The 26,869-nt window shown below is 49.2% G+C and overlaps 1 long non-coding RNA gene across 1 annotated transcript in view; it reads right to left on the reverse strand.

Moving 5' to 3' along the window:
• Positions 1-12,861: 12,861 nt before the first annotated feature.
• LOC147703726 (uncharacterized) overlaps positions 12,862-26,869 on the reverse strand; it is a 35,702-nt gene continuing 21,694 nt past the window's right edge. Inside the window, exon 3 of the long non-coding RNA XR_015297313.1 lies at positions 12,862-13,040. This is a non-coding gene — a long non-coding RNA (uncharacterized LOC147703726). The remainder of the gene's footprint in view (positions 13,041-26,869) is intronic.

A 26,869-nucleotide genomic window follows, 5' to 3' on the forward strand; every position in this document is an offset into this window, starting at 1 on the left:
CCCTCATTCCAGGAGCCTTCACCTGCCGGGCCACCCTACTCTAGAGAGCAGCTTATTCAACTGGGTCAGCTACACGCAGACAAAGGTACTATTTCATTTGCTCCTACGTCCTATCCCCGAGCTGATATAATATGTGACGACCTTTTGAATTGTGGTCTATTAAACGTTAGATCCTTGCCTAAACATTGCACGGAGATCCAGCTTTTAGTGGAATCTCATTAACTAGATATTCTGTTCATGACAGAAACATGGACCCGACCAGATTGCTGGGTTGATCCTGGCTTTGCTTGCCCTGACGGGTTCAAATTTCTCCACTCTCCTAGGCCCACTGGCAAGGGCGGGGGTGTGGGAGTGATTTTCAGATCTTCTTGTAACATTAAGGTCTTTAATTTAGACCCTACCCCGGGTATCGAGATGCTGGGGCTCTCTATTTTGACTCGCCCTGGGTCAATTGTTACCTGCCTAGTCTGCTATCGCCCTCCAGGTGCATTCAACTTGGCACAGCAACAAGCGGTAACTACCACCCTCACCAATATTGCCTTATCCCATCAAAAGTTACTTATTATTGGGGATTTTAATCTTTGGCGTAATGGTCCACTCGACTCAGCTCTTGGAAACCACCTTCAAACCTGTGTCAGTTGTGGTCTCTCCCAACTGGTTTTTACAGCCACCCACAAAGCAGGCCACCTTTTGGATTTGGTCTTTGCGGGACCAGACTTGGTGGTCATGGGAGACACCCTGCCAATGGATTGGACAGACCACTCCTAAATTAAATTCTTCCTATATAAGAAACTGGCCTCATATAAGCTACAAGTTCCATCTAGAGAAATCAAATGTAGAGACTGGAAAACGCTCTCTCGATTGCATTCTTCTGGGAAACTGTTCCATTTGGACTCGCTTTTTGTTGTAAACAAGGGTGTGGACGAAAACTATAATGCTTTTAACACCAGCATTTCATCGGTCGTTGACTCACGGGCTCCTCTAAAGAATCGTATCCTTCGAGGCAGAGTCTCTGCCCCCTGGTTCAACGACGCTCTTAAAACTGCTAAACTGGACTGCAAACAAGCAGAGCGGAAATGGAGACGCGACTACAATGAATCCTTTAAAGAAATATGGAAAAGTAAAATTCTTGCTTATAAAAGCCCCATCGTGAGAGCAAAAGCTGACTATTACTCCTCTCTGATTTGTAATCCCAACAATAATGCCAGGAGTATTTTTAACATATTAAACAACGTTACCAATCCAGACGCGTGCAAGAACGAGATTGTCCCGTTTCAAGATCTTTGTGACAATCTTGCCGTATTCTTTAAAGAAAAAATCGATCTGATTCTTCAAGATTTGGACATCTCCCTTGACAGTGACTCCTCCCTGGAATCTAGACCCGCTCCACTGGCTAACCAGGTACCCAACCCGGTTTTGACTCTGGAAAGCCCCTTGCTCAGTTTCCAGCCACTCACCTTTGAAAAATTTTCTAATATAGCGAGAGAGATTGTTTCCGGCTCTCCTCTGGACTCGCTCCCTCCTAAAATTTGGAAGGAGTTTGCTGTCGAGCTTTTTCCCTCCCTCCATCTCATCTGCAATCAATCTCTGATAACCGGCACCATAACTGCCCACTTGAAGCGTGCGCTCGTCTCTCCCCTGTTGAAAAAACCCTCTCTGGACCCAGAGTGTTCAAAAAACTACCGACCCATTTCACTGTTGCCTTTTCCCGCCAAGATAGTTGAGCGAGTGGTTAGTAACACTCTTTCCACCCACTTAGAACAACTCCTCCTACTTGACGAGGACCAATTTGGTTCCGGCCGGCCCATGGGACCGAAACAGCCCTCATCACCGCCATGGATGAACTTCAGAGGCGTGCAGACAGAAATCAGGCTTCTTTTTTGATTCTGATTGATATGTCTGCCGCCTTTGACACGGTTAATCATAAGATCTTGTTAAGGCGGTTGTTTGAGACAGGGGTGAGAGACTCGGCTCTGAGTTGGTTCCATTCTTTTTTGCAGGGCAGGCAGCAGGCAGTTTCTATGCCTCCTTTTCAATCCCCCTTCTCCCCGGTCCTGCATGGTGTGCCCCAGGGCTCTGCCATCAGCCCTATCCTTTTTAATATTTACCTTAGGCCACTAATCTCGCTCATTAAAGGTTTTGGCATTCAAATTATTAATTATGCCGATGACACGCAGATGATCCTTTCCTTGGAAGGAGAGGAGTCCATCTCTGTGGAGGTTTTACACAACTGCCTCAGGAATACGGCCAGCTGGTTAAAGGCAAACTCGCTTCAGTTTAATGCCGGGAAAACTGAAGTGCTTTTTAGCGCTGGAACAAGGATCCCTCGCCTGTTTCCCAACAATTTTTGGCCCCCGGAATCCGGCTCTACCGTCCGGCCTTCGGACTCTGTCCGTAACCTGGGAGTCATGCTGAACCATGGGCTCAGTATGGACACCCATGTTCAGAAAACATCGGCCTGTTGTTTTTCCATCCTTCGCTCACTCAGGAAGGTTCTGCCCCTGCTACCATCTCATGCCCGCGTCCAGGTGGTTAGATGTACCATCCTGAGCAGGTTGGACTATTGTAATGCCCTCCTGCTCGGGTCCCCTGAGTATTTACTGGACAGACTCCAAAGGGTTCAATCTGCGGCGGCTAAATTGGCGTTGGGGCTGCCTAGGAGATCTCATGGTCCATCTGCCCTTGCAAAACTACATTGGCTTCCTCTTAGACAGAGGATTCAATTTAAAGCCCTTTGCATTGTGTTCAGGGCTCTTCACGGATGCGGCCCAGTCCCCCTCAGGTCCAAGTTTGTCTGGTACACTCCCTCCAGACACCTTCGCTCATCGGAGGCTAAACTGGTAGTTGTTCCCAGATTTAAGAAGGTCAGAGCTGGTGGCAGATCCTTTCAGGTGACTGCATCCAGACTCTGGAACACTCTCCCCATTGAGATTAGGGCCACTAATGAACTTATGAAGTTTAGGAAAAAGGTAAAAACTTGGCTTGTCCCAGGCTAGTCTTCGCTCCCCAGGCATACTTCGCTGCCTCAGTTGTCTATCACGGTCTGGATTTTGTTAGCGCCAGGATGCCTGCAACGGTGACAGTCGCACTCTATAAATTCTTAAAATAAATAAAATAAATTAAATAAATAAATGGGTATGACTCCCAGCAGTGTCCAACGGTATGGGGGTGGGTGCACAGGACTCCCAGCAGTGCCCAACAGTATGGGGGTGGGTGGATATGACTCCCAGCAGTGCCCAGACAAATGAGGGCTGGGTGCACATGACTCCCAGCAGTTACCAACAGCATGGGTGTTGGTGGATATGACTCCCAGCAGTGCCCAGACATATGAGTGGTGGGTGCACATGACTTCCAGCAGTGCACAACAGTATGGGGGTGGGTGCACAGGACTCCCAGCAGTGCCCAACAGTATGGTGGTGGGTGCAAAGGACTCCCAGCAGTGCACAACAGTATGGGGGTGGGTGCACAGGACTCCCAGCAGTGCCCAACAGTATGGGGGTGGGTGGATATGACTCCCAGCAGTGCCCAGACATATGAGGGGTGGGTGGATATGGCTCCCAGCAGTGCCCAGACATATGAGTGGTGGGTGCACATGACTTCCAGCAGTGCCCAACAGTATGGGGGTGGATGCACAGAACTCCAAGCAGTGCCCAACAGTATGGGGGTGGGTGGATATGACTCCCAGCAGTGCCCAGACATATGAGGGGTGGGTGCACATGACTCCCAGCAGTGCCCAACAGTATGGGGGTGGGTGGATATGACTCCCAGCAGTGCCCAGACATATGAGGGGTGGGTGGATATGACTCCCAGCAGTGCCCAGACATATGAGGGGTGGGTGGATATGACTCCCAGCAGTGCCCAGACAAATGAGTGGTGGGTGCACATGACTCCCAGCAGTGCCCAACAGTATGGGGATGGGTGCACAGGACTCCCAGCAGTGCTCAACAGTATGGGGTGGGTGGATATGACTCCCAGCAGTGCCCACACATATGAGGGGTGGGTGGATATGACTCCTGACAGTGCCCAGACATATGAGTGGTGGGTGCAAATGACTCCCAGCAGTGCACAACAGTATGGGGGTGGGTGGATATGACTCCCAGCAGTGCCCAAAAGTATTGGGGTGGGTGCACAGGACTCCCAGCAGTGCCCAACAGTATGGGGGTGGGAGCACAGGACTCCTAGTAGTGCCCAACAATATGGGTGTGGGTGAATATGACTCCCAGCAGTGCCCAACAGTATGGGGGTGGGTGGGTCCCTAGAATCCATACCTCCTGAGGCGGAAGCCGGGAGTTTCCATCTTGCTGCTTTTATTTTAAAATTGTACTGTGTATTCTGTGTTTTTAGATCACTCACTTGCACTTTACTTCTGGCTCCACCGCGCTGCAGACTCTAACGCTGCCGTGGTCACCTGGCTAGGCTGCCGCCACCCTCGGCACGCTGAGGCCACGCCCACCAACAAATAGGCCACGCCCCCTTTTTAATACTCACACCCAATATAACATGTGTCTCTTCCGGAGGCGCAGCGGACGAGCGCAGCGGGCGCGCCGAAGGCGCGCTTAAGGCAAGCTCGTCTGCGCTCGTCCGCGCCGAGGTAGCGCCATGGGCCACCCATGCTGCTGGATTTGATCCCTCATTCCAGGAGCCTTCACCTGCCGGGCCACCCTACTCTAGAGAGCAGCTTATTCAACTGGGTCAGCTACACGCAGACAAAGGTACTATTTCATTTGCTCCTACGTCCTATCCCCGAGCTGATATAATATGTGACGACCTTTTGAATTGTGGTCTATTAAACGTTAGATCCTTGCCTAAACATTGCACGGAGATCCAGCTTTTAGTGGAATCTCATTAACTAGATATTCTGTTCATGACAGAAACATGGACCCGACCAGATTGCTGGGTTGATCCTGGCTTTGCTTGCCCTGACGGGTTCAAATTTCTCCACTCTCCTAGGCCCACTGGCAAGAGCGGGGGTGTGGGAGTGATTTTCAGATCTTCTTGTAACATTAAGGTCTTTAATTTAGACCCTACCCCGGGTATCGAGATGCTGGGGCTCTCTATTTTGACTCGCCCTGGGTCAATTGTTACCTGCCTAGTCTGCTATCGCCCTCCAGGTGCATTCAACTTGGCACAGCAACAAGCGGTAACTACCACCCTCACCAATATTGCCTTATCCCATCAAAAGTTACTTATTATTGGGGATTTTAATCTTTGGCGTAATGGTCCACTCGACTCAGCTCTTGGAAACCACCTTCAAACCTGTGTCAGTTGTGGTCTCTCCCAACTGGTTTTTACAGCCACCCACAAAGCAGGCCACCTTTTGGATTTGGTCTTTGCGGGACCAGACTTGGTGGTCATGGGAGACACCCTGCCAATGGATTGGACAGACCACTCCTAAATTAAATTCTTCCTATATAAGAAACTGGCCTCATATAAGCTACAAGTTCCATCTAGAGAAATCAAATGTAGAGACTGGAAAACGCTCTCTCGATTGCATTCTTCTGGGAAACTGTTCCATTTGGACTCGCTTTTTGTTGTAAACAAGGGTGTGGACGAAAACTATAATGCTTTTAACACCAGCATTTCATCGGTCGTTGACTCACGGGCTCCTCTAAAGAATCGTATCCTTCGAGGCAGAGTCTCTGCCCCCTGGTTCAACGACGCTCTTAAAACTGCTAAACTGGACTGCAAACAAGCAGAGCGGAAATGGAGACGCGACTACAATGAATCCTTTAAAGAAATATGGAAAACTAAAATTCTTGCTTATAAAAGCCCCATCGTGAGAGCAAAAGCTGACTATTACTCCTCTCTGATTTGTAATTTCAACAATAATGCCAGGAGTATTTTTAACATATTAAACAGCGTTACCAATCCAGACTCGTGCAAGAACGAGATTGTCCCGTTTCAAGATCTTTGTGACAATCTTGCCGTATTCTTTAAAGAAAAAATCGATCTGATTCTTCAAGATTTGGACATCTCCCTTGACAGTGACTCCTCCCTGGAATCTAGACCCGCTCCACTGGCTAACCAGGTACCCAACCCGGTTTTGACTCTGGAAAGCCCCTTGCTCAGTTTCCAGCCACTCACCTTTGAAAAAATTTCTAATATAGCGAGAGAGATTGTTTCCGGCTCTCCTCTGGACCCGCTCCCTCCTAAAATTTGGAAGGAGTTTGCTGTCGAGCTTTTTCCCTCCCTCCATCTCATCTGCAATCAATCTCTGATAACCGGCACCATTCCTGCCCACTGGAAGCATGCGCTCGTCTCTCCCCTGTTGAAAAAACCCTCTCTGGACCCAGAGTGTTCAAAAAACTACCAACCCATTTCACTGTTGCCTTTTCCCGCCAAGATAGTTGAGCGAGTGGTTAGTAACACTCTTTCCACCCACTTAGAACAACTCCTCCTACTTGACGAGGGCCAATTTGGTTCCGGACGGCCCATGGGACCGAAACAGCCCTCATCACCGCCATGGATGAACTTCAGAGGCGTGAAGACAGAAATCAGGCTTCTTTTTTGATTCTGATTGATATGTCTGCCGCCTTTGACACGGTTAATCATAAGATCTTGTTAAGGCGGTTGTTTGAGACAGGGGTGAGAGACTCGGCTCTGAGTTGGTTCCATTCTTTTTTGCAGGGCAGGCAGCAGGCAGTTTCTATGCCTCCTTTTCAATCCCCCTTCTCCCTGGTCCTGCATGGTGTGCCCCAGGGCTCTGCCATCAGCCCTATCCTTTTTAATATTTACCTTAGGCCACTAATCTCGCTCATTAAAGGTTTTGGCATTCGAATTATTAATTATGCCGATGACACGCAGATGATCCTTTCCTTGGAAGGAGAGGAGTCCATATCTGTGGAGGTTTTACACAACTGCCTCAGGAATACGGCCAGCTGGTTAAAGGCAAACTCGCTTCAGTTTAATGCCGGGAAAACTGAAGTGCTTTTTAGCGCTGGAACAAGGATCCCTCGCCTGTTTCCCAACAATTTTTGGCGCCCGGAATCCGGCTCTACCGTCCGGCCTTCGGACTCTGTCCGTAACCTGGGAGTCATGCTGAACCATGGGCTCAGTATGGACACCCATGTTCAGAAAATATCGGCCTGTTGTTTTTCCATCCTTCGCTCACTCAGGAAGGTTCTGCCCCTGCTACCATCTCATGCCCGCGTCCAGGTGGTTAGATGTACCATCCTGAGCAGGTTGGACTATTGTAATGCCCTCCTGCTCGGGTCCCCTGAGTATTTACTGGACAGACTCCAAAGGGTTCAATCTGCGGCGGCTAAATTGGCGTTGGGGCTGCCTAGGAGATCTCATGGTCCATCTGCCCTTGCAAAACTACATTGGCTTCCTCTTAGACAGAGGATTCAATTTAAAGCCCTTTGCATTGTGTTCAGGGCTCTTCACGGATGCGGCCCAGTCCCCCTCAGGTCCAAGTTTGTCTGGTACACTCCCTCCAGACACCTTCGCTCATCGGAGGCTAAACTGGTAGTTGTTCCCAGATTTAAGAAGGTCAGAGCTGGTGGCAGATCCTTTCAGGTGACTGCATCCAGACTCTGGAACACTCTCCCCATTGAGATTAGGGCCACTAATGAACTTATGAAGTTTAGGAAAAAGGTAAAAACTTGGCTTGTCCCAGGCTAGCCTTCGCTCCCCAGGCATACTTCGCTGCCTCAGTTGTCGATCACGGTCTGGATTTTGTTAGCGCCAGGATGCCTGCAACGGTGACAGTCGCACTCTATAAATTCTTAAAATAAAATAAATAAAATAAATTAAATAAATAAATGGGTATGACTCCCAGCAGTGTCCAACGGTATGGGGGTGGGTGCACAGGACTCCCAGCAGTGCCCAACAGTATGGGGGTGGGTGGATATGACTCCCAGCAGTGCCCAGACATATGAGGGCTGGGTGCACATGTCTCCCAGCAGTTACCAACAGCATGGGTGTTGGTGGATATGACTCCCAGCAGTGCCCAGACATATGAGTGGTGGGTGCACATGACTCCCAGTAGTGCCCAACAGTATGGGGGTGGGTGCACAGGACTTCCAGCAGTGCACAACAGTATGGGGGTGGGTGCACAGGACTCCCAGCAGTGGCCAACAGTGTGGGGTGGGTGCACAGGACTCCCAGCAGTGCCCAGACATATGAGGGGTGGGTAGATATGACTCCCAGCAGTGCCCAGACATATGAGGGGTGGGTGGATATGACTCTCAGCAGTGCCCAACAGTATGGGGGTGGGTGCACAGGACTTCCAGCAGTGCCCAACAGTATGGGGGTGGGTGGATATGACTCCCAGCAGTGACCAGACATATGAGGGGTGGGTGGATAAGACTTCCAGCAGTGCCCAGACATATGAGGGGTGGGTGGATATGACTCCCAGCAGTGCCCAGACATATGAGGGGTGTGTGGATATGACTCCCAGCAGTGCCCAACAGTATGAGGGTGGGTGCACAGGACTCCCAGCAGTGCCCAACAGTATGGGGGGGTACATCATCATCAGAATGCCACAACTAAATGGGGGTTTGTGCACACCCCTAACTTGTGACTATAATGATAGTGCCAGAGTAATACATCACTTACAGCAGTGCCCGACTATCTGGAGGATAGATTACTGTCACACACTTTGTGACACACCACATGTGGGTGTGAATTCAAATTCCACATGCATACCCACCCATGGAGTCATGGAGTCTGCAGGCGAAAGACACACCCTACCATCATGACACAATAGTGTATAGTCATGCACCAGCCCACCAAACAAAGAGAGCGAAAGGGAACACACACTGTCACGTACATCCTAGGGCTGATATGAATGTCCAGGTGGTGGTCATACCACCAAGATGTAGTCTCTCATGGAAGGAATAGGGTTGAAATCCCTTAGATACAATGTACAAAGGTGTGAGTCATGTGCCCAAATACCCTGCATAACAATTCCCAACATAGGGGTAGGCTGTGATAACACACATGCATAGTGGTAAAAAGGGTGAATGTGTCCATGAAGGCATTTGTACATACTCAAAACACAAGCACAGTGAGTTTTAAGCATGGCACAGATGAATGAGCATGAGACATCTGTGAGCTGGCATGGCCATTGTTGAAGGGAACCGTCACCAAAAAAGGAAATGTGCACACATGTCAGCACAACAATTGTGCACTGTCTGCAGTGAAGATCTCCGGTTTCACAGAGGAGGGAACACTCCTTGGGACAATGACTCTAGCCAAACTTAACCCTCACAACCAATGATTAATTGCAGAGACATTTTGATGGCACACAGATACCATGGTCCACCTCATGACCATCAACCAAAAACATCTTTCTGAACCCCAAAACATTACCATGACACCAACTCCAGGGCCCTCATCACCAACATCAAGTACCTGAAATGCAATAGTGTTGAACGTAAATTAAAAGGCTTTATTCAGCATGAACAAAAAATAAGTGCAAAAATGAGTCTCTGCTCGAATAAGGCCAATGGCCAGGTCAGGCAATAGTCCTACTAGGGGGACGTTGGCTAGGCCGTCTACCCCAACTTGCCTGCACATGGATCTGTTAATGGGATGTGGACCCTTAGGGGCCATCATGGGGGCAGGACCAGGCACCGCAGGGTCAGGAGTGGTAAGGGTAGGTGGGGTGGGTGCAGGGGCGGACACATCCTCCTCAGTGCAGTGTGCAGCGCCGAAGGTGGACTCATACTCAGAGCTGCACACTGCAGTCAGTTCGGCGAGCCCAACCTCTACACCCGAGGACACAATTGGAGTGGAGGTAGAGAGCTGTGAGGGTTGCACACTGTGACTATGGCTGCGTGTATGTGGTTTATGCCCAGTCCCCTTGGGTGTGCCTACAGCCCCCTGCGTTTGCATACCAGGAGGTGTGCGCTTCGGCTTTTGTGGGGGTGTGTCTGGGTCTGTTGTGTTGTGTGATGGTGTCTTCCTGCATGTGCGTCGGACAGGTTTGGGAGTGGGGAGTGAGGAGTGAGGATGGGTCCGAAGGAGGGGGGGAGGACCTCTGCAGTAGGGAAACTGCTGCCATCAGTGAGGAGTCCATGGACTGCATTAACCAACGTTGGTCAGACATCGTAGATGAAATGCCCTCCATGAATGACAACAACTGTGTTAGGATTTGAGTGTGTCCATGGAGGACATTCAGCATTGATGTCTGACCAACCTGAATCTGGCGGAGTACGTCCACAGACTCCACATTGAGGGCAGCCGGGGATATAGGGGCAGGGGCTGTGGTGCCGGGGCCAAAGGAGACATGGGGAGCTGCACTGACAGAAGGCACCGGAGCAACTGGGAGGGTGGAGGAGGCGGGGACAGACACAGTGATGCTGCCAGGTATTGTGGCGTATTCCCCCTCCTACTGGGAGTCAGAAGCGGATCAGTCTGCGTGGTAGGATGTGTCGCCTTCTAACAGGTCCGCAGTCTTACTCCCCTCACCCTCCGTGCCATTGGTTCCCTCCGACTCCTCAGCGCTGGAGGCACTGTGGTTGGGTCCCTCCTCCAGGTCCATGCAGCTGTCTCCTCCTGTCTCTGTTGATGATGCTGTGGGCAAGGAGAAGAAACAGAAATGCATAAGTCACCTGTACACATCTGACACATGAGCACAAAATCAGTAGGTCACACTGGAAATCATGGCATGCATCATGAGTAACAGCCAGATAACTCGTCACATATTTGAGCCTTGTACTGCCCAGTTGGTATAGACACAATGCTACTTGGACACAATGATCCAAAGAACACACCAGGCCACAACTTGAATGAGAATTACACAGAGAAGCTAGTGTTTGTTTACAGGAGAGCAGATCAATACAATGAAGTGATGCCACCTCAAGTTCACCAAGAAATAAACAGCAGTGGTGCCCCTCAGGGTAAACTAACCCACCTCACTCCCTAAGGTGACACCACACTCCGAGCCCTGTAAGTACATTTGGCAAAAAATATATGTAACTAAAGGTCTGCATCTTGGGACTCACCATACTTGACACAATCAACATGTATTGGATGTGTTAATTCGCCATCTTGTGTAGAGAACACTTATTTGCCTGCATGAAAGAAGTCTCACAAAGAAATAAACACAAACAACATTTACACATTCATTGAAACAGCTGTCACCCTTTAAGATAAAACACTGTTAGAAACAAATGGTGTTGCAGATTTGCCATATACATGGTCCAACGGAGGACTTGATGTCGTGACATTCAATAGTTGGTACAATTGACAACAAAGGAGTTTAAAGACCTCAAGACCACTGTGGGGACATGTATATGGAGACCAAGGCACACCATTAATCACTAACACTGGCCTCTTTGAAAAGGTGCCAGGTTCTTTAAAAAAAGTGGAAATGTCGTTTTGTGTGCACTACCTTGTGAGACAACTATCTTGTAGGCACATAAGTGTCCTTTACACAATTCGTCAGATTAACACATTCTAAACATGAACAACTTTTAACAAGTGTTGTGAGTGCCAAGGTACAATCATTTATGTGACACAACTTGAAATATGTCAGTCCTCACATGGGCATCCATTCCCTGATGACACAGTTGCTTGCACATAAAACCTACTGGCTGTCATGTGGAGTGGCATACATGTCCCAACTCTGGACAATGCTTAAGCTATTGGGCCAGCAATTATGATGAACAAAATCATTGCTGCATTGTGGACACACCGTTATCCCCAGGCAAAATGTCAACACAGACGTATGCACACTAAGACAAAACAGCGTTGCATCTGAACAACATACATGTGGCAAAAATGTATGAGCCTGAATCATGTCTGGAACAAAATTACATAGGCTGCCAAGCCCCAACTGAAATCACTGGCCACCATCACAGGGGCAGTGCATGGTGAATCATTGTTCAGCCAATTCTCACCCACAGTTCAGACCTGGCAAGGATAAATCAGGCAGGCCCATGTAGACCTCTCCTGCACAACACCCCCATCCCTCAGTCAATGTAATTGATACAGCTCGAGAAGTGAGACCTCTGAATCAGGGTAACAAAAACTGTGCAGCAACAATTCCAAAATTAACCCAAGCTCAGCTTGTGGGGCTGGCAATACATGTTTTCGACAAACAACCATTAACAGATTGTTGTGAATAGGCACACAGGCACAGCCCAGTGTGAGTATGCACAAGCCAAATCTTGTATCCCTGTCCAGTGGACACATGTAGCAGACACAGAAAAAATACAAACTATGCCAGGGACCGATGCCACAGAGGCACACCCATGCTGAACCCACATAGAATGGGCAGTGTTGGATGACACACATGATTAGGAGGCCAGGGTGTCTCAGGGGACTGGAGTGGGAACACTGATCCGTGGGTGTGGAATGAGCTGACTGTAACATGAGCAACCGTCATGGCACTATGCATATCTCCCACTGATGTACATCATGTCTGCAAGGGTGTGCAGTGGAAACCTCACACTCCGATGTTGAGACTCATCATCAATGCAAACAAATATGAAGCCCAAACACAGTGCACAGGTCATGGCACAGGCAAGGTCCCAACACATGTCACATACCACCCTCCCACATGATGCGGAAATCAATGTGCTGTCTTATTTTCTTGCACCCTAGATGGACATGTGCAAATGTTATTACACACAGACCAGGGGACACATGTTACGGAGGGGAAGGGATGAAAATGAGCACCAGGTGACTATGGGGAACCGAAAAAAACACTGCACATATAACCTGTCTGACCAGATACCCAACTGTGGGATTGTAGCCAGGCTTCAGAGCACCTCAAACAGCAGGTGACACACAACACAACAGACAGCCATGTACCTACCCCCTCCTTGCTGCTGTCTCTCCTGCAACTGCCTATCGAGGTCTGGAAACATGACCGCCAGTTCCCGCAGCATGTGGGGGGTGAGGTGACGGCTGCCGCCATGCCGGCGTGGAGGTTCCAACTTCAGCTGGACCCGGGCGATAAGCCGGGTCCAGCACCGGATGTCTTGCCACCTCTTCTGCACATTGCGCAGCCGCTGGCGATGGCCCCCCGCAGACCTGACGGCCCTGACAATGTCCATCCAGATTTCCCCCTTCTCATAGACAGTTACCTGTCAGGAAGACAAAGTGAAACAACATCACTACACCTGCTCCATGTCCCAGAGACACACACTTGCATACCATTGATAATGTGAACAGGGCATAGGATGCTGACAGAACTTGCATCATTGTCCATGTGAATTTGGCCTGTGGGCAAGCCACAGTGCACTAAATGGCATTGAAAGGCAACAGATGGCATGACGGGTGCAACACACTCACTGATCATGGCACACACTGGGCAACACATGCAACTGCAGGGTGTGGGACTACACATGCCAAGCAGTCACATATCCCACTCCACAGTAGAACCCTCAGCAGACCAGACACACCCTGGCACAGATCACTCACCTGTCACTGACAACAGCGGATACAACCCTCACTTTGCACATGTGCCACTTGACAATGGGGTGTCACAGGTGTCATGCTAGCTTTGCAAGTCAGGCACACAGCACTGCTTACTTTTCACATCAGATGGCTAGAGCTGCTGCATACACCATGCAGGAGTTTTGCAACACATGACAAGGCACATTTACACACTTCAATGTCCATGAGGTTAAACACATCATTTGGACAATCCCACCACAGGTCCCCTCAAGTCATAAACATCTGTGAGTACAGTCACCTGTCACTCTGGGGTGAACACTGTTCCACCACAGGATATTTGGGAATAAAGACACCAAGGTCTGGCACGGCTGAATGTGTCATTCACTATGCAGTGAATATCACAGTAAGCACAATGCAAGTGAGGAGTGAACACACATGAACTACATCATGCTCTGCATGAGAGACACTACCATGTACACCCCCTGGGACTCACTCAAAACCACATTGCATGTCTGTCCCACGAATACACAATACCTGTTGTGACACTCACACAACGGGTGCACAGTCAAAGGTAGTGGACTCAGCACTCACCTGCTCCCCTGGTCTCCCATACAGCTTGCTGTACTGTGGTAGGAGGCTATCCGGCATGGCCTGGTTTGTCTCCTCAGTGAAAGCTGGGGCCCTCTCCATAGTCTGTGCCATGAAATGCCAGAGGATGCAGAGACAGCAGCAATATGATCCACTCCAATGTTGAGCAGGCAAGTGCACTCTCAGGGGTTCTTGCTGCCTTAAATCAGTGCTGATAAGGGGCTTTCGGTTCGAGGAGTACAGAGTGATAGGTCAGATTCGGTTGCATCGTACGTTTCCTCCAATCCCTTTATACATCCAGGTCTGACATGCATTCACATCGTTCAAAATTTGAGCTTCAGCTCCACAATCATTTTGCAACATTGTATTTTTTTGCCCAACTGACTTTTGCGGGGCACCTGTAGCAAACACTCAAATCTCAGTATCCATGACACCCAGGAATCATTCAGGGCCTACTACTCGTCCCATATGTGTCCCCTAAGTGATTTTGAGATACACACGTGTACGGTGCGTTTCACGCGCTCTCGTATGGCACCATTGCAACAGTGAGACGATGCGCACACAAGCCCGGAACGTAGGGGTACGGTGTGCTCGCGTATGGCACGATTACAATAGTGAGACAATGCACACACATGCCTGGAACATAGGGGTACGGTGCGCTCGCGTATGGCACGATTAGAATCGTGAGACGATGCGCACACATGCCCGGAACGTAGGGGTACGGTGCACTCGCGTATGGCATGATTACATTAGTGAGACAATGCGCACACACTCCCGGAATGTAGGGGTACGTTGCTGTGAATGCAGGGGTAGGGTGCGTTTCACACGGTGCGTTACACACGCTGATGCCAATGCAGGGGTACGGTGCGTTTCACACGCTGATGCCAATGCAGGGGGACGGTGCGCTTCACACCCTGATGTGAATGCAGGGTTTTGGTGCTTTTCACACGGTGTGTTTCACATGCTGATGCCAAAGCAGGGGTACGGTGCGTTTCACACGCTGACGCCAATGCATGGTTAGGGTGCATTTCACATGCTGTTGTGAATGCAGGGGTACGGTGCGTTTCACCCAGTGCGTTTCACACGCTGATGCCAATTCAGGGATACGGTGCATTTCACATGCTGATGCAGGGGTACCGTGCGTTTTACACGCTGTTGTGAATGCAGGGGTATGGTGCGTTTCACACGATGCATTTCACACGCTGATGCCAATGCAGGGGTACGGTGCGTTTCACACGCTGATGCCAATGCAGGGGTACGGTGCATTTCACATGCTGTTGTGAATGCAGGGGTACGGTGCGTTTCAAACGCTCATGTATGGGAGCCATTACAATAGTGATATGAGGCGCACACACGGCAGGGATGTAGGGGTACGGTTCAAACAAGGATGTCTATCATGTTCTTGTCATTGCATACTTTCATGTGCAGGCCCTAGGTGTGGCAGGCAGTTATATAGCACAGGGCATCTAATCTTGTTGCACAACTGTTGTGTGATGACCTGTTGAGACATGTCATGTGTGATGGGACACTATGTGGCACGCATCACCTTGACACTTGTCCCATGTGTATCATTATGCAGATTGTGTCATGCACATCAACACTGGGATGGCACAGTCATCACTACTGGCACCTGTCTCCTGATGCCAGGGACCAGGGCACTTTGTCATTTGACATTTCAAGCTCAGCATGACCCTATGTGACTATGTCTAGTGTGTGGAAATGTTTAACATTGAGCTTGCTGTTTGTGTTGTGTAAACTGCATCTGCTGTTGGTGCATCTAACATGGTTCTGTGTTGAGATGGGAATGGCTTCACATCTACGCACACCATGCCACATGTGCATTGAATTTGAATTTGAATTTAAAACATTTGTAAAGCGCAGCGTTCACCCTACGGTTTCTTGGCGCTATAGAGGTAGGTCCAGCAACTGAGGGCGGAGAGAGCCTGGCGCAGAGAAAGGAGGAACAAGTTACAAAGAAAAGGCCTGTTTGAACAAAAACGTTTTTATATCTTTGCGGAAGGAGGAATAGTGTGTAGCAAATCGTAGGTGGTCGGGGAGGGAGTTCCAAAAGGTGGGAGCCAAAGTTGAGAAATTGACTCCTCCTCACTTTTTACGTTTGAAACGTGGGATTTGCAGGAGGGATTTAGAAGAAGAACGAAGCTCTCTGACCGGAACATATTCGTTGATCAGGGAGGAAATGAAGGCGGGGGCAGTGCCCTGGCGGGCCTGAAAGACCATACAGCCGGTTTTAAAAAGGGAGCGTTCCTTGATAGGAAGCCAATGGAGCTCCTTGAGGAGGGGTGTAGAGTGATGAAAACGTGGGAGACCATACACCAACCGAGCCGCTTGGTTCTGGACCATCTGGAGCTTCCGCAGGCTGTATGCAGGGATGCCGTTGTACAGGGCATTGGCATAATCCAGCCGCGAAATCACCAGCGCGGACATGATCAGTTTAAGTGCCTGGGGGGAAAAGAAACGGGAAACAGTGCGAATGGTTCGGAGAGTGAGGAAACAGGAAGAAACCACAGAGCTGATTTGTGAGTGTAAAGTGAGTTGGTTGTTCATTTTGACACCCAGGGTTTTAACTGTGGAGGAAGGAGTGGGGGAAGGACCAAGAGAGGAGGGCCAGAAGAGAGAGTTCCAGGGACTGGAAGAACCACCTGTGAGAACCAACTCGGTTTTGTCCGGGTTCAGCTTGAGATGGTTGTGGTTCATCCAGTCCCTGATGAAAATCATAGTGGACTGGAAATTTGAGATAGAGAGGGGAGAAGAGGAGAGGTTAAAGATGAGCTGGGGGTCATCCGCATAATTGTATACGGTGACCTCCAGCTGCTGAAGTGCAAAGATTAGAGGAAAGATGTAAAGATTTAACAGTAAGGGAGAGAGAGAGGAACCCTGGGGGACACCGCAGGTGACTTGAAGTGGGGTAGTCGTGAAATCCCCTAGCTGAACCGCCTGGGTGCGGTCCCTCAGGAAGGAGGATAGCCAGACCAGGGCTGAGCCCTCAATTCCCGCCGCCTTGACACGTGAAAGCAGGATGGTATGGTCCACCGTGTCAAAGGCGGCGGAGAGGTCGAGGAGCATTCCCACTGCTTTTGGGTCTGATGGCATCAGACATAATTTTTCCCCAAGCATACATGTCAGCATTGTGACAATTGCTGTGTTGTTTTGTTGTCACATGCACACATTAATCGCAATGTGTTTGATATGTACATTTGGCATACCATGTGACCTGTGTGTGTGTCTTGCAGTCAGCTGTCTGGATGGGATGACATCCTTCCACTGCAGGTATCGTGATGTGTGTCACTCCAGTGATATCTCGAGCTGTTCACTCAGACCAGCCCAACAGCTTATTTCAGGGCATGTCATGTTTATTTGTCAATCAACATGTGTATCTGGGTTTTCGTAGGAGTGCCAGCAAGCTGGCATATGTGTCCTGGATGTATTGCACACTCCAGCCTCCATAGTGACCTGATGTCTAGTAGCAGTTTTTCATGTGCTATGTACATTGCCATTGATGTTGGCTGACTGTTAATCTCCATTATTGCCAAATATGTCCTGCAGGGCACCGCCTCTACCAAGGCCATTCCCAGACTTGGCTACCATGAGGGAACATGCCTGCATCCGACGTTACAGATTCACTCGACAGTTGATTCAGGACTTGACGAACAAGCTGGCCCCGCAACACCGGTATCCTACTGCGCTGACCCCCAAGATAAAGGTGACGCAGCCCTCCATTTTTTTGAGACAGGTACGTTTCAATTAACCATAGCTGATTTCGGTGGAATGTCACAGACTATGTTCATCCGTGTCCTGCATGATGTTTTGGCAGCCATAATGGAGCACGTAGATTAATTCGTCAAATTTCCAACTCCTGAGGAGTTAAGAGATGTCAAGGGTGATTTCTATGCCCTGGGAGAGATGCCACATGTCATTGGGTCCATTGATGGGACACATGTGGCTTTGGTGCCACCACAGGCTCAGGAGCAGGCTTACCGCAACAGGAAACATTATCATTCAATAAATGCCCTGGTGGTGTGTCTTGCTAACATGCTGATTTCCCACGTTTGTGCACATTTTCCAGGATCGGCACACAATACTTTCATCATGAGGCGTAGCAGGGTGCCACAAATGATGCTGCAGCTGTGCAACGATCAGGCATGTCTTGTTGGTGGGTAAACTCTGTTTGTCCTGTGTGTTTCAGTGTCTTTAGATCTGACGGCATCTCCAGACCACCTTATCTACATGATGTATCTTTGTAGGTGACTCAGGATATCCCAACATGCCATGGCTACTGACACCTCTCCGCAACCCAAGAACAGCTGCAGATCAGCGGTACAATAATGCACACAGCAGACCAGGCGAGTGATTGAGCAGACGTTTGGCCTCCTGAAGAGTAGATTCCGGTGCCTCGATAAGACCAGCGGATCCCTCCCATATGCACCGGACAAGGCTTGTAAGATCTTCATCGTGTGCTGCATGCTGCACAACATGGCAGTTGAGAAGGCAGTGTGAAAAAAAGCATCAAATATAATATCACCAGGGAGAGAACGATAAGTATGAAGCACACAATAAATTAAAAAGTACAATATGTTTTGTTTATTTGGTATATATACTCAAGCTAAAAACATTAAAATACTAACACATAATAAAATAAAATGCGACATAGAACCAATTCTAAACAATCAATGTAATACAAAAAATGACACCATTAATTCATAAAAGAGTGGCGGACAATATTAGTCCTCTTCGACGCGCGTTTCGGCGTTTTCACAAGAACGCCTTCTTCAGGAGCCACACACACAATCAAGTATCTGGATAATCTGTATAGTTCCAACCGATAAATGGAACGTGCAAGGGAGATCTGTCCTCAGTAGGGATAGCTGAGAAGGCTCGAATTCTTATAATTTGAGCTCAACCGTCAGGTCAAAATACTAATGTTCTATTTGGTGGTACATCTGGTTTACTATTTGTAGGAACCGTCACTCATTTTCCAGTTACTAGTATGGTTAACAAGGCGGTTGTTGGTACCAAACCGGAATGGCTGCTTTAAAGTCTAGCGCTCGCTACTCCTGATATTTAATTACGCAATGAATAGCGTTCTGTGGAATCATTAGTATTCAAGTCGATATGTCTAATTCCCTTCGCATGTCTTGATGATTAAAATAGAATTTTCTTAAACCAGCTTCGGTGGGGTCAATAAAGTTCAGGCGGCAATTGGGAATGTGTGGGAACTGTTTGTGTCTAATGGCGTCCCGCAGCCGTTGGAAAGGATAGTCAAAAAGTTCTTTGACTATCCTTTCCAACGGCTGCGGGACGCCATTAGACACATCGGTCGTGACGCCCGCAGGTTGATGTTCATGCAGATGCCTTTTTCATTACCGCAACAGAGACAGAGCCAAGGGAGCATATACACCGTTTGTGGCCCCTTTGCCGCCTGAACTTTATTGACCCCACCGAAGCTGGTTTAAGAAAATTCTATTTTAATCATCAAGACATGCGAAGGGAATTGGTACCAACAACCGCCTTGTTAACCATACTAGTAACTGGAAAATGAGTGACGGTTCCTACAAATAGTAAACCAGATGTACCACCAAATAGAACATTAGTATTTTGACCTGACGGTTGAGCTCAAATTATAAGAATTCGAGCCTTCTCAGCTATCCCTACTGAGGACAGATCTCCCTTGCACGTTCCATTTATCGGTTGGAACTATACAGATTATCCAGATACTTGATTGTGTGTGTGGCTCCTGAAGAAGGCGTTCTTGTGAAAACGCCGAAACGCGCGTCGAAGAGGACTAATATTATCCGCCACTGTTTTATGAATTAATGGTGTCATTTTTTGTATTACATTGATTGTTTAGAATTGGTTATATGTCGCATTTTATTTTATTATGTGTTAGTATTTTAATGTTTTTAGCTTGAGTATATATACCTAATAAACAAAACATATTGTACTTTTTAATTTATTGTGTGCTTCATACTTATCGTTCTCTCCCTGGTGATATTATATTTGATGCTTTTTTCACATTGTCCTTTTTCCCTGTCAAACATATTCTGTTGCTCTAACAGGGGGTCCTTGTTATTTACGCCAAGTTGAGAAGGCAGTGCCACTCATCCTGGATCCTGAGGAGCAGGAACATCCACCCGTTGAGGATCAAGGGCTTGGTCACGATGCAAGTGTTGAGGAGGAGGAGGAGTATGATATCCGGAGTCAGCTCATACGCAACTTCTTCTCATAATTGTGGGTCACTGGGAATGAGTGTACAAGCTTGTAGCATTGAGTGGCATGTGTTGCAGCTGACTGTATGAAAAGTAATTTAGATGTGTGTTCTGATGTATCACGCAAGTGCTGATGTCATGCCACACATTAATGCACAATGTCTTAGCTTGAAATTTGCATGTGTCCTACATTGTTCCTGTTTCGTACATGCCCATGTCTTTGGCAAAGATTTTTACCAATGACCCATTGTGTGTCTGTCATTCCCAGGTTGCTGTGCCTGTTGTCTGTTCGTGTCATCTTAGTCCTCCTGCTATTCCTCATGATGATTGCAATGTGGGCCGAATCAGCGTTCCATGCACAGACATGTGTAAATGTCAGTTTGGGTTAGAGATCCAAACAGATTGTTTGGGGTTGGTATGGTTTGGGAATGTGTGGGAACTGTTTCTGTGCATGTTGTAGTACCATCCATACATGTCTCATCACCATGGATCAAATGACATGTTGCACCACTACCATGACAGGACAGTCACCCTTCTTGACAGTCATCTGTAGTGGAGTCTGGACTCTGGTGAAGGCATCAATGTGTGTAAACCTTGCCCCTGACACATTGCGGATACCAAGGATTGACATTGTGTGGGATGTCACACCCACAGGCTCTATGGGGAATTGCAGCCTCGCTGTGTGCAGCAGGATGTGTTTGGCTCATCCACTTAATCTTGTGTGCCAGTACATTTGGATTTCCAACAACCATGTTGTGAAGTTGTGGGCCAGCGTATGTCCCACATGTTCTGTCAACTGTCCTGTGAGTCTGTTCGTATGACTGCATTGTCCCTTGTTCCAGTATGTCATGTCACTGTCACGTCGCTTCCTCAGGGCCGGTGGAGGACATTGCTTTGCAAGCCTTCTCGTAAGTTGATTTTGACTTTCTATTCACATGATGCCAAGAATGTTGCGCTGATGCCATCACTACGTTGGGCTGTTGCAAATGTAAATGCTTACGTGGCACCAGTCGGGTGCCGTTAATCCCAGGATACTCCTGTGGCATTCTGCATATACTGGTCACGGTAGGGGTGGTTTTGTGCCATCACTCCTCATTACTCTCTGTTGAGTTCCGGCCCAGCAGCTTGTTCTGTTTGGCATTTCAAAGCCCAGTTGGATGAGGCAATGACTGGCTCTTGCGGGGCTTCCTTGTGTTCACCTAATTACCTCCCTCGTTGGATGAGATTCTCAAGGCTCTTGCGGAGGATGTGTAATTTACTGTCTTGACCCTCACTGATTACCAGGGGTGACTACAGATGGTTGGCTTTGTGTGAGTTGCACTGCAGCGCACTTGAATTTCTATATATTGGAGCCTTATTCATACACTGTGATTTTCTGGATTACCACATGGCTCTAATTGCATTGAAGCAGCCTGCAGAGCGTTATGCCCCCTTCATATAGCTGCAATACTCTGCTACCTGTGTCTTCTGTGAATCCTGTGCTAGTTGCACAATCCTTGGAATAGGATCATAATATTGGCCAGTTCTTTAGAAACTCGTACAACATAATCTTTGGTGTGTTATGGTGTTTCATCACCTTTCCATGTGCTATGAGTCCATGTGGATTGTTCATCTCTGTTTTCACAGCAGGGGCTTGTAGAGCTCCTCCAGGAGTAAGCTCAAATTTCCCAGTTACGTGGCAGTTAAGACTTTTTTGGATATGTTGATAACTGCAGCATAAATACATGTAAACGTATGGAACAGCCTTCTTTGTAAGTGTGTAGTAATGTCCTTGTTCGATACTCAGATCTAGTATCACTTTCATTACAGTGATTCCAACTAGGATACAGTGGCTGTTGTTTTCCTTTACAGGTGTAACTGTTACAGTATAGGTCCTGAGGTATTCTGTGACTCTGTGACAAGAAGTGTTGGTTGAATCCTTATGCTTGTTTACCTTTGTTTCATATCTCCCTCCCTGCTTTTCCCTTCCTTTCCTTCCCTCGCCTGATCACCCGTTTGAGTCTGTAATTTCTACTCAGATCAAGGGGCTATTGGGAAATGGACCACTTTGAGCACAGCACGTTACTGAGGATTCAAGGACCTGACAGTCCCAGGCAGTCCTGTGCAGATTGTTTCACCAGCAGTACAGGTAAACTCATTGCATGACTGTTATTTTCTTCAGAGCAATGGTATTGGCCATGGACATTGGCTAAAGCAGCAGGGCCTCAACACATACTTGATCCGTTTGTGTAGAAAATGTGTTCACCACAGTACAATGAGCCTCATCACTGTCAACGCAGATGTCTTGCCACTTTGCAAGCATCATCTATGGCATAATTGACAAAGATTCTGCATATGGGAGTATGTGTACTGTAGCAACATGCATACAGTTTATCATGGCTAATGATCCCTATTGTACATGAAGTACATGGTTTTGTATGTATTAGTGCAGGTTGATACCCACAACGGGCAGGCAACACCTGCTGACGCTGTGTGTCCTGTGCGCAGCTTGGCCTTTTGGTGCCTGTTCCTGTGCCCGTCATTTTTGGTGATTGTTCAACCATTTTCTTTCAGTGACCCATGAGTAACCAGACACTCCTTCCTTTCCATACACCTATTACATTGTGCCTTTAAAACCTCCTTGTCTTTGTGTGCTAGTTTTTGCCTGGTGTCTCACCCCTTCCGCCGTCAGGTGTTCACTCATTCCTGCTACTGCCTCCCCTGCGGCACCGCCCCACCGAGTGCCCTGTTTCTGCAACACCCATGCCTCCCAGATACTCCTCCCTCCCACCACCCATTCTTAATGCATGCAGCAGCTTGTCTGTGCCACTGTTGCGCCACCTCCGTGCCAAAGGCAGGACCGTCAGCGCCTGCAATGTGCACAGTGCAAGACCCTCTGGTCCTTGCATGACCCACGTAACACAACAGACTCATGCTCCAGCCACCCTCCAAACAATCAACACCAGCCAATCAACCACCTGCTATCAGGCAACCCCTAAGCTCACACACGACAGCTTTGCATGCTGTGTGTGCAACTCCTACTGCCAAAACCACGCTGGCCCACCTAACAGACCGTGTCTGTATAACAAGGTCATGTGCCTCCTACTGCACACTCCATCCACCAGCACGCCATTGGACTCTGTTACCTCATCAACACAACAGCCCCACACATCGCCTTCATTACAGTAACCTGGTTGAACGTATCCTCAGCACACAACTTCCACATTGCCATCACAGACGGATACAAGATCACCCGCAGGGACCGCACCAACAATCCAGGAGGATGAATTGCAATTCATTCACAAGTACACCCTCAGAGTCACAAACAACACCAAGGACACACTCAGCATTGTCAAGCACCTGCACTTCAGATTTCACACCAACCCCCTGACAAGCCTCAGACTAACACTCATCTACATATCTCCAGGCCTACATCCACAATTCCGCAAAGCCATCAACAACTACATCAGCAGGCAGGCCCTCACCTACACAGACTACATGTGGCAGGGGGACAGCAACTTCTGGCTGGAGGACAACAACACCACCATCCTTCATTGGTACATCAACATTTGCATCCAGATGCCCGACAAGCAACACACAGCACCACACTCCGCTACAGATCCACCAAAGATGCTTGACCTAAGTCACCACAAATGAGCTGTGTGGTACCCTCACACAGGACACTCCAACCAACGACACCGCCACACCCTGCAACTGCACAAACTGGATCAGCGACTGATCGAACACTCTTGCCACATTGGCGGACTTTCCTGTGAAGCACAACAACAGTTAAGCCACCAGGGACAAGGCAGACCTACTGGACTCATACAGGTCTAGCCGGACTCTTGTGCAAACCTTGCAAACAAACCACCATCAGTTACCTTTCAGCCCTGAAATCCGCAACACACAGACATCACCATATCATCAGCATGAACAAGAGGACAACCTTCAGGTATGGCCTAGGCACCAATATACACAACATGAATGACCTGATCAGCATTGTGAGTGAACTATCTAACCTCAGCTCTCCATCCAAAATACATCCCACCCTTGCAAGGCCAAGAAGATCCCTTGCAACTTTCTAATACTCCAAGCTCATGGACATACACGACAGCCTCGCCACACAGAGGCAGACAGCGCTATTATCCACAGGACATACCCCACCCCTCAGGTCCTGGACTCCCGTCAGCAGCAAAGACACCACCTGGCTCATGTACCCATCCACTCCGGCTCTCCATCAGGACCCTTCCCACACAACATCTCAATCACAGCATACACCATCCTTGAAGCCCACCTCTGGCACGTCATGAATGTCTCCTTTGAGTATGCCACTTTCCATGTGAGCTGGCGGCATTCAGAGACCCTGGCCCTTCTTTAACAATGGACGGCAATACCGCATGATCTCCTGGAACATCACCCTGATTCCCTACCCGGCAAATGTCATCAAGAAGACAGTCAACGAGTGTTAGAATTGGGGGTCTCTGGTTGGCGCAAGTATTCACTTGTGACAAGCAGGGACCATCTCCTCTAAGTCAGGGCGAAGGATGACCCCTTAGAATTACCCTTTCTCACCCTCTAGGTGCGTGGCGTGAGCAGCCAAGGTTATTCTCCAGGCGTTGTCAGTTAAGCATTTGTAATAACACACACAGTAAACACACCAATCCCCTCACAAATGGACACCAGGCTGTAGATATATAAAAATACGTTCACTTTATGTAAAAAAATATATATGCAGGTAAGACTTATCACAAGACCAATATAATGTTTTTAAGTAAGCCACAAGATTGTAAATAGGCAAATTCTCTTTCTTACAGTTCCAAAACTGGTTCTTCTTAGCCTCTTAGTTATTTCTTATTAGCCTCTCTGGCTAATACGTGATGCTCTTCTTACCAGGGCTCCTTCTGTACTTGTTAGGTGCTCCAGGCCAGTCTTAGGTCTACTGAATGCTTCGCAGCGCTTCCGTGCGCTCAGGACGGGTGAAATCGGGAAACTCTGTCAAGGCTCACGCATCCCGCGTGAGTTGCATACACCGGGTCCTGCCAATGCTCAAGCCTCTCGCGTGAGCAAGCATACGCGGCGTACTGCGGTGCAAGGAGGAACGAAGCGTACAGTTCACTCGGGCAATGCGAGGCGCACAGCGGTGCGAGATGCCCCGCTTACAGTTCAGGTACAGTCTAAGGAAGCGGCTGGTGCGAGGCGTGCAAGCAATCACACGCTTAGCGCACTGCTCTCAGCGCGCTCTATGCCTCTGGAGCGCCCAGCCTCAATGCTCACACATAGGGGGCAGAGGCAGGAGGGGTGTATGCTGCACCCAAGGCGCTCGGGGGCCAATCACTCCGATAGGGGTTTCGAGCTGGCAGTGCGAGGCGTAAGGATTCCGAGGCGCACACTGCAGGCTCCGTTCAGGTGAATATTACATGCGCGTGCGCTTTGGGAAAGGCGCTGTGAGGCACGTCAGGGCTGAGCCGGGCTCCGGGCAGTGATCAGAGAGGAAGCGCACAGCCGAGACGAGGGGACGTACCTGGATCTTCGCAGAGACGCACAGGGCAAGCGGGGAAAGAAAAACGTTGCGGGCCCCGAGCCCAAGACAGCCCTGTGCGTCCTAAGTGGTTGGTTGTGTTTTCCGGGTCTTAAGGCGCACTCGAGGGTGCGGCGGGTCCGGAGAGTGCTTGGGGGTCTCTTCACGAGGTAGAGGATCTACGGGAGGCGGGCACAGCACGGGAGCCCTCAGTACAGATGGTACCGAGGGGGGGTCCCTTCACAATGCGGCGCGGCCTCTCCTGGGGTGATAGAGCAAAGCGGGGCGGCCAAGTGCAATGGTATACACGGGTGGCCGTCCAGGCTGCAGGCTGCTCGTGTCTCCGGGATTCCGGCGGGAGGGGCTGAAGACGCACTCAGGCACTCCAAATAGCAGGGGGGGTAGAGGAGCGGCCGGCCTTAGCCCGGGGGCAGAGAGCAACTCTGATCAGAGCGAGGCTTTTAAGGGCAAGAGAGCAGGCTGGCTCCCGGCTACCACGGCCCTTGGAGGGGGCGAGAGGGGGCAGACTTCACCTCCGGTGGGAGGAAATACTCGGCCTCAGATAGCAGATGAGCCAAAGCACAGGAGAACCCACTGGTCCTGGGGTTCAGTTCAGGGGGCAAGCTCAATCAAGCCCTTGGAGAATGTTTCAAAGCACAAGTCTACAAAGTCTTGTCAAAGTCTTTTCCTCTCCTTCCTCAGCAAGGCAAGCAGCAGGCCAGTCCTTCCAGATTCTTCTTCTCCTTCTAGTTGGGCAGAGGTTCGTTGTGGGAAACAGGATTCTGATTTACAAGGAGCAGGGCTCTTACTTTTATACAGCATTTTCTTTGTTCTCACAGGCCAGGGGGGCCTCTGCATAACTTCATTCAGTCTCTGAGCACTTTGTTGGGTGTACTCTAGCTTCTGCTTTCAGTGTGAGGGGCAGGCACATCAGACGCTCCACAGGAGGTGGAGCCAGCATTGTGTGGACACGGGCAGCCAGGAGTACCTTGTTGACAGTGCTTCTCCCTTCCTGGGCCAGGTGTCGGGCTGAGTCATCAGTTGCTCCCCAGGGGGCGGAGCCAGCATTGTGGTGGCAGAGCACAGCCCTATTCAGAGTCCAGGGGCACTGCCACCTCCCACCAAGGTGTAATCCTTGCATTCACCACCTGTCATCCAACTGCCCTGTCACTCACATAACCCAGACAGTCAGATACACAACCTAGCA

Source organism: Lissotriton vulgaris, chromosome 7 (assembly GCF_964263255.1).
Source record: "Lissotriton vulgaris chromosome 7, aLisVul1.2, whole genome shotgun sequence".
Classification (NCBI taxonomy): Eukaryota; Metazoa; Chordata; class Amphibia; order Caudata; family Salamandridae; genus Lissotriton; species Lissotriton vulgaris.